This window comes from Phyllobates terribilis, unplaced genomic scaffold (assembly GCF_046119375.1).
Source record: "Phyllobates terribilis strain yellow unplaced genomic scaffold, ASM4611937v1 Scaffold_26__1_contigs__length_17865784, whole genome shotgun sequence".
In the NCBI taxonomy this organism is placed as follows: domain Eukaryota; kingdom Metazoa; phylum Chordata; class Amphibia; order Anura; family Dendrobatidae; genus Phyllobates; species Phyllobates terribilis.
This window is the reverse complement of record NW_027362786.1, coordinates 15,256,087-15,273,506: the sequence shown is the minus strand read 5'-3', so window position 1 is coordinate 15,273,506 and position 17,420 is coordinate 15,256,087.

Genomic DNA, 17,420 nt, shown 5'->3' with positions numbered 1-17,420 from the left:
TTTTGCATCAACCACCTACCAAGATACCACACATTCTAGCATCTATCACCTACCAGGAGACCATACAGTCTAGCCTCTACCACCTACAGGAGCCCATACATTCTAGCTTCTACCACCTACCAGGAGCCCATACATTCTACCATCTACCACCTACCAGGAGCCCATACATTCTAGCATCTACCACTCACCAGGAGCCCATAAATTCTAGCATGTATGCCCAACGAGGAGCCCATACATTCTAGCATTAAAACACTTCCAGGAGCCCATACACTCTAGCATCTGCCACCTACCAGGAGCCCATACATTATAGCATCTACCATCTACCAGGAGCCCATACATTGTAGCATCTACCACCTACCAGGAGCCCATACATTCTAGCATCTATCCTCCTACCAGGAGCCCATACATTCTAGCATCTATTCCCTACCAGGAGCCAATACATACTAGCATCTACCACCTACCAGGAGCCCATACATTCTAGCATCTACCACCTACCAGGAGCCCATGAATTCTAGCATCTACCACCTACCAGGAGTCCATACATTCTAGCATCTACCACCTACCAGGAGCTCATACATTCTAGCATCTACCACCTACCAGGAGCCCATGAATTCTAGCATATACCAACTACCAGGAGCCCATACATTCTAGCATCTATTCCCTACAATGAGGCCATACATTCTATCATCTATCCCCTATCAGTAGCCCATACATTCTAGCATCTGCCCCCTACCAGAAGCCCATACATTCTAGCATCTACCACCTACGAGGAGCCCACACATTTTAGCATCTAATCCCTACCAGGAGCCCATACATTCTAGCATCTACCACCTACCAGGAGATCATACATTCTAGTATCTACAACCTACCAGGACATGATATACATTCTAGAATCTATTCCCTACCAGGAGCCCATACATTCTAGCATCTAACACGTACCAGGAGCCCATACATTCTAGCATTTACCACCTACCAGGAGCCCATACATTCTAACATCTACCACCTACCAGGAGCCCTTACATTTTAGCATCTACCACCTACCAGGAGAACATACATTCTAGCATCTATTACCTACCAGGAGCCCACACATTCTAGCATCTCCCCCCTACCAGGAGCCCATACATTCTAGCAGCTACCACCTACTAGGAGCTCATACATTCTAGCATCTATTCCCGACCAGGAGCCCATACATTCTAGTATATACAACCTGCCAGGAGCTCAAACATTCTAGCATCTACCACCTACCAGGAGCCCATACGTTCTAGCATCTATTCCCTACCAGGAGCCCATACATTCTAGCATCTAGCACCTACCTGTAGCCCGTACATTCTAGCTTCTACCACCTACCAGGAGCCTATACGTTCTAGCATCTATTCCCTACCAGGAGCCCATACATTCTAGCATCTATCCTCTACCAGGAAACCATACATTCTAGCATCAACCCCCTACCAGAAGTCCAAACATTCTAGCATCTACCACCAACCAGGAGCCCATACATTCTAGCATCTATTCCCTACCAGGAGCCCATACATTCTAGCATCTACCACCTACCAGGAGCACATACATTCTAGCATCTACTACCTAACAGGAGCCCATACATTCTATGATCTATTCTCTACCAGGGGCCCATACATTCTAGCATCTATTCCCTACCAGGAGCCCAAACAATCTAGCATCTACCACCTACCAGGAGCCCATACATTCTAGCATCTACCACCTACCAGGAGCCCATACATTCTAGCATCTACCACCTACCAGGAGCCCATACATTCTAGCATCTATTACCTACCAGGAGCCCATACATTCTAGCATCTACCACCTACCAGGTGCCCATACATTCTAGCATCTATTCCCTACCAGGAGCCCATACATTCTAGCATCTACCACCTACCAGGAGCCCATACATTCTAGCATCTACCACCTACCTGGAGCCCATACATTCTATCATCTCTTCCCTACCAGGAGCCCATACATTCTAGCATCTACCACCTACCAGGAGCCCATATATTCTAGCATCTACCACCTACCAGGAGCCCATACATTCTACCACCTACCACCTACCAGGAGCCCATACATTCTAGCATCTACCACCGACCAGTAGCCCATACATTCTAGCATCTATCCCCTACCAGGAGCCCATACATTCTAGCATCTACCACCTACCAGGAGCCCATACATTCTAGCATCTATCCCCTACTAGGAGCCCATACTCTCTAGCATCTACCACCTAGCAGGAGCCCATACATTCTAGCATTAATCCCCAGCAGGAGCCCATAGATACTACCATCTACCACCTATCAGGAGCCCATACATTCTAGCATCTACCACCTACCAGGAACCCATACATTCTAGCATCTACCACCTACCGGGAGCCCATACATTCTAGCATCTACCACCTACCAGGAGCCCATATATTCTAGCACCTATTCCCTACCAGGAGCCCATACATTCTAGCATCTACCACCTACTGGGAGCCCATACATTCTAGCATCTACCACTTACCAGGAGCCCATACATTCTAGCATCTATTCCCTACCAGGAGCACATACATTCTAGCATCTATTCCCTACCAGGAGCCAAAACATTTTAGCATCTAGCACCTACCAAGATACCATACATTCTAGCATCTATCACCTACCAGGAGCCCATACATTCTAGCATCTATCCCCTACTAGGAGCCCATTCTCTCTAGCATCTACCACCTAGCAGGAGCCCATACATTCTAGCATTAATCCCCAGCAGGAGCCCATAGATACTACCATCTACCACCTATCAGGAGCCCATACATTCTAGCATCTACCACCTACCAGGAACCCATACATTCTAGCATCTACCACCTACCGGGAGCCCATACATTCTAGCATCTACCACCTACCAGGAGCCCATATATTCTAGCACCTATTCCCTACCAGGAGCCCATACATTCTAGCATCTACCACCTACCAGGAGCCCATACATTCTAGCATCTACCACTTACCAGGAGCCCATACATTCTAGCATCTATTCCCTACCAGGAGCACATACATTCTAGCATCTATTCCCTACCAGGAGTCAAAACATTTTAGCATCTAGCACCTACCAAGATACCATACATTCTAGCATCTATCACCTACCAGGAGCCCATACAGTCTAGCCTCGACCACCTACCAGGAGCCCACACATTCTAGCTTCTACCACCTACCAGGAGCCCATACATTCTACCATCTACCACCTACCAGGAGCCCATACATTCTAGCATCTACCACTCACCAGGAGCCCATAAATTCTAGCATGTATGCCCAACGAGGAGCCCATACATTCTAGCATCTAGCCCCTTCCAGGAGCCCATACACTCTAGCATCTGCCACCTAAAGGAGCCCATACATTATAGCATCTACCACCTACCAGGAGCCCATACATTCTAGCATCTACCACCTACCAGGAGCCCATACATTCTAGCATCTATCCTCCTACCAGGAGCCCATACATTCTAGCATCTATTCCCTACCAGGAGCCAATACATACTAGCATCTACCACCTACCAGGAGCCCATACATTCTAGCATCTACCACCTACCAGGAGCCCATGAATTCTAGCATCTACCACATACCAGGTGCCCATACATTCTAGCATCTACCACCTACCAGGAGCTCATACATTCTAGCATCTACCACATACCAAGAGCCCATACATTCTAGCATCTATCCCCTACCAGGAGCCCATACATGCTATCATCTATCCCCTACCAGGAGCCCATAGATTGTAGCATCTACCCCCTACCAGAAGCCCATACATTCTAGCATCTACACACTACCAGAAGCCAATACATTCTAGCATCTACCATTTACCAGGAGCACATACATTCTAGCATCTACCACCTACCAGGAGTCCATACATTCTAGCATCTACCACCTACCAGGAGCCCATATATTCTATCATCTACAACCTACCAGGAGCCCATACATTCTAGCATCTACCACCTACCATGAGCCCATACATTGCAGCATCTACCACCTACCAGGAGCCCAAACATTCTAGTATCTACCACCTACCAGGAGCCCATACATTCTACCATCTACCACCTACCAGGAGCCCATACATTCTAGCATCTACCGCCTACCAGGAGCCCATACATTCTAGCATATATCCCCTACCAGGAGGCCATACATTCTAGCATCTACCCCCTACCAGAAGCCTATACATTCTAGCATCTACCACCTACCAGGAGCCCATATATTCTAGCATCTATTCCCTACCAGGAGCCCATACATTCTAGCATCTACCACCTACCAGGAGCCCATACATTCTAGCATCTACCACTTACCAGGAGCCCATACATTCTAGCATCTATTCCCTACCAGGAGCACATACATTCTAGCATCTCTTCCCTACCAGGAGCCAAACATTTTTGCATCAACCACCTACCAAGATACCACACATTCTAGCATCTATCACCTACCAGGAGCCCATACAGTCTAGCCTCTACCAACTACAGGAGCCCATACATTCTAGCTTCTATCACCTACCAGGAGCCCATACATTCTACCATCTACCACCTACCAGGAGCCCATACAATCTAGTATCTACCACCTACCAGGAGCCCATACATTCTAGTATCTACCAACTACCAGGAGCCCATACATTCTAGTACCTACCACCTACCTGGAGCCCATACATTCTAGCATCTACCACCTACCTGGAGCCCATACATTCTAGCATCTACCACCTACCAGGAGCCCAAATAATCAATCATCTACCACCTATCAGGAGCCCATACATTCTACCATCTACCACCTATAAGGAGCCCATACATTCTAGCATCTATCCCCTACCAGGAGCACATGCATTCTAGCATCTACCACCTACCAGGAGCCCATACATTCTAGAATATACCACCTACCAGGAGCCCATACATTCCAGCATCTATCCCCTATCAGGAGCCCATACATTCTAGCATCTACCACCTACCAGGAGACCATACATTCTAGCATCTACCACCTACCAGGAGACAATACAATCTAGCATCTACCACCTACAAGGAGCCCATACATTCTAGCATCTACCACCTACCAGGAGCCCATACATTCTAGCAATTACCACCTTCCAGGAGCCCATACATTCTAGCATCTATTCCCCACCAGGAGCCCATACAATCTAGCATCTACCACCTACAAGGAGCCCATACATTCTAGCATATATTCCCTACCAGCAGCCGATAAATTCTAGCCTCTATTCCCTACCAGGAGCCCATACATTCTAGCATCTACCACCTACCAGGAGCCCATACATTCTAGCATCTACCACCTACCAGGAGCCTATACATTCTAGCATCTGCCACCTACAAAGAGTCCATGCATTCTAGCATCTACCACCTACCAGGAGCCCATACATTCTAGCATCAATCCCTTACCAGGAGCCCATACATTCCAGCATCTATTCCCTACCAGGAGCCCATACATTCTTGCATCTACCACCTACCAGGATCCCATACATTCTAGCATGTATTCCCTACCAGGAGCTCATACATTCTATTATCTACCAACTACCAGGAGCCCATACATTCAAGCATCTACCACCTACCAGGAGCCCATACATTCAAGCATCTACCACGTACCAGGATCCCGTACATTCTAGCATCTACCACCTACCAGGAGCCCATACATTCTAGCATCTACCACCTACCAGGATCCCATACATTCTAGCATCTCTTCCCTACCAGGAGATCATACATTCTAGCATCTACCACCTACCAGGAGCCCATACATTCAAGAATCTACCACCTACCAGGAGCCCATACATTAAAGCATCTACCATCTACCAGGAGCCCAAACATTCTAGTATCTACCGCCTACCAGCAGCCCATACATTCTAGCATCTGCCACCTACCAGGAGCCCATGCATTCGCGCATTTACCACCTACCAGGAGCCCATACATTCTAGCTTCTATCCCTTACCAGGAGCCCATACATTCAAGCATCTATTCCCTTCCAAGAGCCTATACATTCTAGCATCTACCACCAGCAGGATCCCATACATTCTAGCATCTACCACCTACCAGGAGCCCATACATTCTAGCATCTGTTCCCTACCAGGAGCTCATATATTCTAGTATCTACCCCCTACCAGGAGCCAATACATTCTAGCATCTACCACCTACCAGGAGCCCATACATTCTAGCATCTACCACTTACCAGGAGCCCATACATTCTAGCATCTTCCACCTACCAGGAGCCCATACATTCTAGCATCTACCACCTACCAAGTGCCGATGTATTCTAGCATCTACCACCTACAAGGAGCCCATACATTCCAGCATCTATTCCCTACCAGGAGCCCATACATTCTAGCATCTACCACCTACCAGGAACCCATACATTCTAGCATCTGTTCCCTACCAGGAGCTCATACATTCTAGCATCTACCACCTACCAGGACCCCATACATTCTAGCATCTACCACCTACCAGGAGCCCATACATTTTACATCTATTCCCTACCAGGAGCCCATACATTCTTTCATCTATCCCCTAGAAGGATCCCATACCTTCTAGCATCTATCCCCTACCAGGAGCCCATACATTCTAGCATCTACCACCTACCAGAAGCCCATACATTCTAGCATCTACCACCTACAAGGAGCCCATACATTTTAGCATCTATTTTCAACTAGGAGCCCATACATTCTAGCATCTACCACCTACCAGGAGCCCAGACATTCTAGCATCTACCACATACCAGGAGCCCATACATTCTAGCACCTACCACCTACCAGGAGCCCATACATTCTAGCATCTACCACCTACCAGGAGCCCATACATTCTAGCATCTATTCCCTACCAGGAGCCCATACATTCTAGCATCTACAACCTACCAGTAGCCCATACATTCTAGCATCAAACCCCTACCAGGAGCCCATACATTCTAGCATCTATCCCCTACCAGGAGCCCATACATTCTAGCATCTACTACCTACCAGGAGCACAAACATTCTAGCATCTATTCCCCACCAGGAGCCCATACATTCTAGTATCTACCACCTACCAGGAGCCCATACATTCTAGTATCTACCAACTACCAGGAGCCCATACATTCTAGTACCTACCACCTACCTGGAGCCCATACATTCTAGCATCTACCACCTACCTGGAGCCCATATATTCTAGCATCTACCACCTACCAGAAGACCAAATAATCAATCATCTACCATCTATCAGGAGCCCATACATTCTACCATCTACCACCTATAAGGAGCCCATACATTCTAGCATCTATCCCCTACCAGGAGCACATGCATTCTAGCATCTACCACCTACCAGGAGCCCATGCATTCTAGAATCTACCTCCTACCAGGAGCCCATACATTCTAGCATCTATCCCCTCTCAGGAGCCCATACATTCTAGCATCTACCACCTACCAGGAGACCATACATTCTAGCATCTAACACCTACCAGGAGCCCATACATTCTAGCATCTATTCCCCACCAGGAGCCCATACAATCTAGCATCTACCACCTACAAGGAGCCCATACATTCTAGCATTTACCACCTCCCAGGAGCCCATACATTCTAGCATCTACCACCTACCAGGAGCCCATACATTCTAGCAATTACCACCTACCAGGAGCCCATACATTCTAGCATCTATTCCCCACCAGGAGCCCATACAATCTAGCATCTACCACCTACAAGGAGCCCATACATTCTAGCATATATTCCCTACCAGCAGCCGATAAATTCTAGCATCTATTCCCTACCAGGAGCCCATACATTCTAACATCTACCACCTGCCAGGAGCCCATACATTCTAGCATCTATTCCCTAACAGAAGCCCATACATTCTAGCATCTACCACCTACCAGGAGCCCATACATTCTAGCATCTACCACCTACCAGGAGCCTATACATTTTAGCATCTGCCACCTACAAAGAGTCCATGCATTCTAGCATTTACCACCTACCAGGAGCCCCATACATTCTAGCATCAATCCCTTACCAGGAGCCCATACATTCCAGCATCTATTCCCTACCAGGAGCCCATACATTCTTGCATCTACCACCTACCAGGATCACATACATTCTAGCATCCACCACCTACCAGGAGCCCACACATTCCAGCATCTACCAACTACCAGGATCCCATACATTCTAGCATGTATTCCCTACCAGGAGCTCATACACTCTAGCATCTACCACCTACCAGGAGCCCATACATTCAAGCATCTACCACCTACCAGGAGCCCATACATTCAAGCATCTACCACGTACAAGGATCCCGTACATTCTAGCATCTACCACCTACCAGGAGCCCATACATTTTAGCATCTACCACCTACCAGGATCCCATACATTCTAGCATCTCTTCCCTACCAGGAGATCATACATTCTAGCATCTACCACCTACCAGGAGCCCATACATTCAAGAATCTACCACCTACCAGGAGCCCATACATTAAAGCATCTACCACCTACCAGGAGCCCAAACATTCTAGCATCTACCGCCTACCAGGAGCCCATACATTCTAGCATCTGCCACCTACCAGGAGCCCATGCATTCGCTCATCTACCACCTACCATGAGCCCATACATTCTAGCTTCTATCCCTTACCAGGAGCCCATACATTCAAGCATCTATTCCCTTCCAAGAGCCTATACATTCTAGCATCTACCACCAGCAGGATCCCATACATTCTAGCATTTACCACCTACCAGGAGCCCATACATTCTAGCATCTTTTCCCTACCAGGAGCTCATACATTCTAGCATCTACCCCCTACCAGGAGCCAATACATTCTAGCATCTACCACCTACCAGTAGCCCATACATTCAAGCATCTACCACTTACCAGGAGCCCATACATTCTAGCATCTTCCACCTACCAGGAGCCCATACATTCTAGCATCTACCACCTACCAAGTGCCCATGTATTCTAGCATCTACCACCTACAAGGAGCCCATACATTCTAGCATCTATCCGTTACCAGGAGACCATACATTCCAGCATCTATTCCCTACCAGGAGCCCATACATTCTAGCATCTACCACCTACCAGGAACCCATACATTCTAGCATCTGTTCCCTACCAGGAGCTCATACATTCTAGCATCTACCACCTACCAGGAGCCCATACATGCTAGCATCTACCACATACCAGGAGCCCATACATTCTAGCACCTACCACCTACCAGGAGCCCATACATTTTACATCTATTCCCTACCAGGAGCCCATACATTCTATCATCTATCCCCTAGAAGGAGCCCATACCTTCTAGCATCTATCCCCTACCAGGAGCCCATACATTCTAGCATCAAACCCCTACCAGGTGCCCATACATTCTAGCTTCTACCACAAACCTATTAGAACTCTCCTGTTAGGTTTTTTCTATCTTGCTGGTCACATGACCTTTTTTGCCTATTTAATCCTGCTCCGCCCTCCTGGCCTTGCTGGAATTCATTGTAATTTCAACTCTTAAGTTAGCCTGGTGCTTAGTTACCTTTCTCAGTCAGTTTTTGCTAGGTCTTCGGACCTTTATGTTCTATGTTGTGTGTTTGTCTTTTTCTGCTACAATTTCTGCTAGGAGGTGTCCAACTTTATCCCAGTCCGTAGTTCTTGTAGGGATCCCTCCCTTGCATCTATAGGTCTGCGTACAGACTAGCCGAGGACTTTAGCGGGTCTGATCGCAGGATCAGGTTCCCCGTTACATCGTAGGGATTTAGCTTAGTTCTATTGTAGGGACAGATTTCCTGTCTTTCCTTAGTGCTTGTAGCAGATCATAACACAAACTGGAGCCCATACTTTCTAGCATCTACCACCTACCAGGAACCCATACATTCTAGAATCTACCAACTACCAAGAGACCATACATTCTAGCATCTATTCCCTACCTGGAGCCCATACATTCTAGCATCTACCACCTAACAGGAGCCCATACATTCTAGCATCTACCACCTATCAGGAGCCCATACATTCTAGCATCTACCACCTACCAGGAGCCCATACATTCTTGCATCTATCACCTACCAGGCGCCCATACATTCTAGCATCTACCACCTACCAGGAGCCCATAGATTCTAGCATTTATTCCCTACCAGGAGCCCATACATTCTAGCATCTACCACCTACCAGGAGCCCATACATTCTAGCATCTACCACCTACCAGGAGCCCATACATTCTTGCATCTATCACCTACCAGGCGCCCATACATTCTAGCATCTACCACCTACCAGGAGCCCATAGATTCTAGCATTTATTCCCCACCAGGAGCCCATACATTCTAGCATCTACCACCTACCAGGAGCCCATACATTCTAGCATCTACCACCTACCAGGAGCCCATACATTCTAGCATCTACCACCTACCAGGAGCCCATACATTCTAGCATCTACCACCTACCAGGAGCCCAGACATTCTAGCATCTACCACCTACCAGGAGCCCAGACATTCTAGTTTCTACCACCTACCAGGAGCCCATACATTCTAGCCTCTACCACCTACCAGGAGCCCATATATTCTAGCATCTACCACCTACCAGGAGCCCATACATTCTAGAATCTACAACCTACCAGGAACCCATACATTCTAGCATCAATCCCCTACCAGGTGCCCATACATTCTAACATCTACCACCTACCAGAAGCCCATACATTCTAGCATCTACCACCTACCAGGAGCCCATACATTCTAGCATCTACCACCTACCAGGAGCCCAGACATACTAGCATCTACCACATACCAGGAGCCCATACATTCTAGCACCTACCACCTACCAGGAGCCCATACATTCTAGCATCTACCACCTACCAGGAGCCCATACATTCTAGCATCTATTCCCTACCAGGAGCCCATACATTCTAGCATCTACAACCTACCAGGAGCCCATACATTCTAGCATCAATCCCCTACCAGGTGCCCATACATTCTAGCATCTACCACCTACCACAAGCCCATACATTCTAGCATCTACCACCTACCAGGAGCCCATACTTTCTAGCATCTACCACCTACCAGGAGCCCATGCATTCTAGCCCTACCACCTACCTGGAGCCCATACATTCTAGCATCTACCACCTACCAGGAGCCCATACTTTCTAGTATCTACCACCTACCAGGAGCCCATACATTCTTGCATCTACCACCTACCAGGGGCCCATACATTCTAGCATCTATCCCCTACGAGGAGCCCATACATTCTAGCATCTACCAACTTACCAGGAGCCCATACATTCTAGAATCTATCCCCTACCAGCAGACCATACATTCTAGCATCTACCACCTTCCAGGAGCCCATACATTCTAGAATCTACCTCCTACCTGGAGCCCAAACATTCAAGCATCTACCACCTACCAGGAGCCCATACATTCTAGCATCTATTCCCTACCAGAAGCCCATACATTCTAGCATCTATTCCCCACAAGGCACCATATATTCTAGTATCTACCACCTACCAGGAGCCCATACATTCTAGTATCTACGATCTACCAGGAGCCCATACATTCCAGAATCTACAACCTACCAGGAGCGCATACATTCTAGCATCTCTCACCTACCAGGAGCCCATATATTCTAGCATCTACCACCTACCAGGAGCCCATACATTCTAGCATCTATTCCCTACCAGGAGCCCATACATTCTATCATCTACCACCTACCAGGAGCACATACATTCAAGCATCTATTTCCCACCAGGAGCCCATACACTCTAGTATCTACCACCAACCAGGGGCCCATACATTCTAGCATCTATTCCCTACCAGGAGCGCGTAAATTCTATCATCTACAACCTACCAGTAGCCCATACATTCTAGCATCTACCACCTACCAGGAGTCCATACATTCTAGCATCTATTCCCTACCAGGAGCCCATACATTCTAGCATCTACCACCTACCAGGAGCCCATACATTCTAGCATCTACCACCTACCAGGAGCCCATGCATTCTAGCATCTACCACCTACCAGGAGCCCATTCATTCTAGCATCTATCATCAACCAGAAGCCCATACATTCTAGCATCTATTCTCTACCAGGAGCTCATACATTCTAGTATCTACAACCTACCAGGAGCCCATACATTCTAGCATCTACCACCTACCAGGAGCCCATTCATTCTAGCATCTATCATCTACCAGGAGCCCATACATTCTAGCATCTATTCCCTACCAGGAGCCAATACATTCTAGCATCTACCGCCTACCAAGAACACATACATTCTAGCATCTATTCCCCACCAGGAGCCCATACATTCTAGTATCTACCACCTACCAGGAGCCCATACATTCTAGCATCTACCACCTACCAGGAGCCCATACATTCTAGCATCTATTCCCCGCCAGGAGCCCATACATTCTAGTATCTACCACCTACCAGGAGCCCATACATTCTAGCATCTCTCACCTGCCAGGAGCCCATATATTTTAGCATCTACCACCTACCAGGAGCCCATACATTCTAGCATCTATTCCCTACCAGGAGCCCATACATTCTATCATCTACCACCTACCAGGAGCACATACATTCAAGCATCTATTTCCCACCAGGAGCCCATACACTCTAGTATCTACCACCAACCAGGGGCCCATACATTCTAGCATCTATTCCCTACCAGGAGCGCGTAAATTCTATCATCTACAACCTACCAGTAGCCCATACATTCTAGCATCTACCACCTACCAGGAGTCCATACATTCTAGCATCTATTCCCTACCAGGAGCCCATACATTCTAGCATCTACCACCTACCAGGAGCCCATACATTCTAGCATCTACCACCTACCAGGAGCCCATGCATTCTAGCATCTACCACCTACCAGGAGCCCATTCATTCTAGCATCTATCATCTACCAGAAGCCCATACATTCTAGCATCTATTCTCTACCAGGAGCTCATACATTCTAGTATCTACAACCTACCAGGAGCCCATGCATTCTAGCATCTACCACCTACCAGGAGCCCATTCATTCTAGCATCTATCATCTACCAGGAGCCCATACATTCTAGCATCTATTCCCTACCAGGAGCCAATACATTCTAGCATCTACCGCCTACCAAGAACACATACATTCTAGCATCTATTCCCCACCAGGAGCCCATACATTCTAGTATCTACCACCTACCAGGAGCCCATACATTCTAGCATCTACCACCTACCAGGAGCCCATACATTCTAGCATCTATTCCCCGCCAGGAGCCCATACATTCTAGTATCTACCACCTACCAGGAGCCCATACATTCTAGCATCTCTCACCTACCAGGAGCCCATATATTTTAGCATCTACCACCTACCAGGAGCCCATACATTCTAGCATCTATTCCCTACCAGGAGCCCATACATTCTATCATCTACCACCTACCAGGAGCACATACATTCAAGCATCTATTTCCCACCAGGAGCCCATACACTCTAGTATCTACCACCAACCAGGGGCCCATACATTCTAGAATCTATTCCCTACCAGGAGCCCATACATTTTAGCATCTACCACCTACCAGGAGCCCAAACTTTCAAGCATCTACCACCTACCAGGAGCCCATACATTCTAGCATCTATCCCCTACCAGGAGCCCATACATTCTAGCATCTACCACCTACCAGGAGCCCATACATTCTATCATCTACCACCTACCAGGAGCCTATACATTCTAGCATCTATTCCCTACCAGGAGCGCGTAAATTCTATCATCTACAACCTACCAGCAGCCCATACATTCTAGCATCTACCACCTACCAGGAGCCCATACATTCTAGCATCTATTCCCTACCAGGAGCCTATACATTCTAGCATCTACCACCTACCAGGAGCCCATACATTCTAGCATCTACCACCTACCAGGAGCCCATGCATTCTAGCATCTACCACCTACCAGGAGCCCATTCATTCTAGCATCTATCATCTACCAGAAGCCCATACATTCTATCATCTATTCCCTACCAGGAGCTCATACATTCTAGTATCTACAACCTACCAGGAGCCCATACATTCTAGCATCTACCACCTACCAGGAGCCCATTCATTCTAGCATCTATCATCTACCAGGAGCCCATACATTCTAGCATCTATTCCCTACCAGGAGCTAATACATTCTAGCATCTACCACCTACCAAGAAAACATACATTCTAGCATCTATTCCCCACCAGGAGCCCATACATTCTAGTATCTACCACCTACCAGGAGCCCATACATTCTAGCATCTACCACCTACCAGTAGCCCATACATTCTAGCATATATTCCCCACCAGGAGCCCATACATTCTAGTATCTACCACCTACCAGGAGCCCATACATTCTAGCATCTCTCACCTACCAGGAGCCCATATATTCTAGCATCTACCACCTACCAGGAGCCCATACATTCTAGCATCTATTCCCTACCAGGAGCCCATACATTCTATCATCTACCACCTACCAGGAGCACATACATTCAAGCATCTATTTCCCACCAGGAGCCCATACACGCTAGTATCTACCACCAACCAGGGGCCCATACATTCTAGAATCTATTCCCTACCAGGAGCCCATACATTTTAGCATCTACCACCTACCAGGAGCCCAAACTTTCAAGCATCTACCACCTACCAGGAGCCCATACATTCTAGCATCTATCCCCTACCAGGAGCCCATACATTCTAGCATCTACCACCTACCAGGAGCCCAAACTTTCAAGCATCTACCACCTACCAGGAGCCCATACATTCTAGCATCTATCCCCTACCAGGAGCCCATACATTCTAGCATCTAGCACCTACCAGGAGCCCATACATTCTATCATCTACCACCTACCAGGAGCCTATACATTCTAGCATCTATTCCCTACCAGGAGCGCGTAAATTCTATCATCTACAACCTACCAGCAGCCCATACATTCTAGCATCTACCACCTACCAGGAGCCCATACATTCTAGCATCTATTCCCTACCAGGAGCCCATACATTCTAGCATCTACCACCTACCAGGAGCCCATACATTCTAGCATCTACCACCTACCAGGAGCCCATGCATTCTAGCATCTACCACCTACCAGGAGCCCATTCATTCTAGCATCTATCATCTACCAGAAGCCCATACATTCTATCATCTATTCCCTACCAGGAGCTCATACATTCTAGTATCTACAACCTACCAGGAGCCCATACATTCTAGCATCTACCACCTACCAGGAGCCCATTCATTCTAGCATCTATCATCTACCAGGAGCCCATACATTCTAGCATCTATTCCCTACTAGGAGCTAATACATTCTAGCATCTACCACCTACCAAGAAAACATACATTCTAGCATCTATTCCCCACCAGGAGCCCATACATTCTAGTATCTACCACCTACCAGGAGCCCATACATTCTAGCATCTACCACCTACCAGTAGCCCATACATTCTAGCATCTATTCCCCACCAGGAGCCCATACATTCTAGTATCTACCACCTACCAGGAGCCCATACATTCTAGCATCTCTCACCTACCAGGAGCCCATATATTCTAGCATCTACCACCTACCAGGAGCCCATACATTCTAGCATCTATTCCCTACCAGGAGCCCATACATTCTATCATCTACCACCTACCAGGAGCACATACATTCAAGCATCTATTTCCCACCAGGAGCCCATAAACTCTAGTATCTACCACCAACCAGGGGCCCATACATTCTAGAATCTATTCCCTACCAGGAGCCCATACATTTTAGCATCTACCACCTACCAGGAGCCCAAACTTTCAAGCATCTACCACCTACCAGGAGCCCATACATTCTAGCATCTATCCCCTACCAGGAGCCCATACATTCTAGCATCTACCACCTACCAGGAGCCCATACATTCTAGCATCTACCACCTACCAGGAGCCCATACATTCTATCATCTACCACCTACTAGGAGCCTATACATTCTAGCATCTATTCCCTACCAAGAGCGCGTAAATTCTATCATCTACAACCTACCAGTAGCCCATACATTCTAGCATCTACCACCTACCAGGAGCCCATACATTCTAGCATCTATTCCCTACCAGGAGCCCATACATTCTAGCATCTACCACCTACCAGGAGCCCATACATTCTAGCATCTACCACCTACCAGGAGCCCATGCATTCTAGCATCTACCACCTACCAGGAGCCCATTCATTCTAGCATCTATCATCTACCAGAAGCCCATACATTCTAGCATCTATTCCCTACCAGGAGCTCATACATTCTAGTATCTACAACCTACCAGGAGCCCATACATTCTAGCATCTACCACCTACCAGGAGCCCATACATTCTAGCATCTCTCACCTACCAGGAGCCCATATATTCTAGCATCTGCCACATACCAGGAGCCGATACATTCTGGCATTTATTCCCCACCAGGAGCCCATACATTCTAGTATCTACCACCTACCAGGAGCCCATACATTCTAGCATCTCTCACCTACCAGGAGCCCATATATTCTAGCATCTGCCACCTACCAGGAGCCCATACATTCTAGCATCTATTCCCTACCAGGAGCCCATACATTCTAGCATCTACCACCTACCAGGAGCACATACATTCAAGCATGTATTTCCCACCAGGAGCCCATACACTCTAGTATCTACCACCTACCAGGTGCCCATACATTCTAGAATCTATTCCCTACCAGGAGCCCATACGTTCTAGCATCTACCACCTACCAGGAGCCCAAACTTTCAAGCATCTACCACCTACCAGGAGCCCATACATTCTAGCATCTATCCCCTACCAGGAGCCCATACATTCTAGCATCTACCACCTACCAGGAGCCCATACATTCTATCATCTACCACCTACCAGGAACCCATACATTCTAGCATCTATTCCCTACCAGGAGCCCGTAAATTCTAGCATCTACAACCTACCAGTAGCCCATACATTCTGGCATCAATCCTTAACCAGGTGCCCATACATTCTAGCATCTACCACCGACCAGGAGCCCATACATTCTAGCATCTACCACCTACCAGGAGCCCATACATTCTAGTATCTACCACCTACCGGGATCCCATACATTCTAGCATCTACCACCTACCAGGAGCCCATTCATTCTAGTATCTACCACCTACCAGGAGCCCATACATTCTAGCATCTACCACACTTCCAGGAGCCAATACATTCTAGCATCAATCCTTTACCAGGTGCCCATACATACTAGCATCTACCACCGACCAGGAGCCCATACTTTATAGCATCTACCACCAACCAGGAGCCCATACATTCTAGCATCTACCACCTACCAAGAACACATACATTCTAGCATCTATTCCCCACCAGGAGCCCATACATTCTAGTATCTACCACCTACCAGGAGCCCATACATTCTAGCATCTACCACCTACCAGGAGCCCATACATTCTAGCATCTATTCCCCACCAGGAGCCCATACATTCTAGTATCTACCACCTACCAGGAGCCCATACATTCTAGCATCTCTCACCTACCAGGAGCCCAT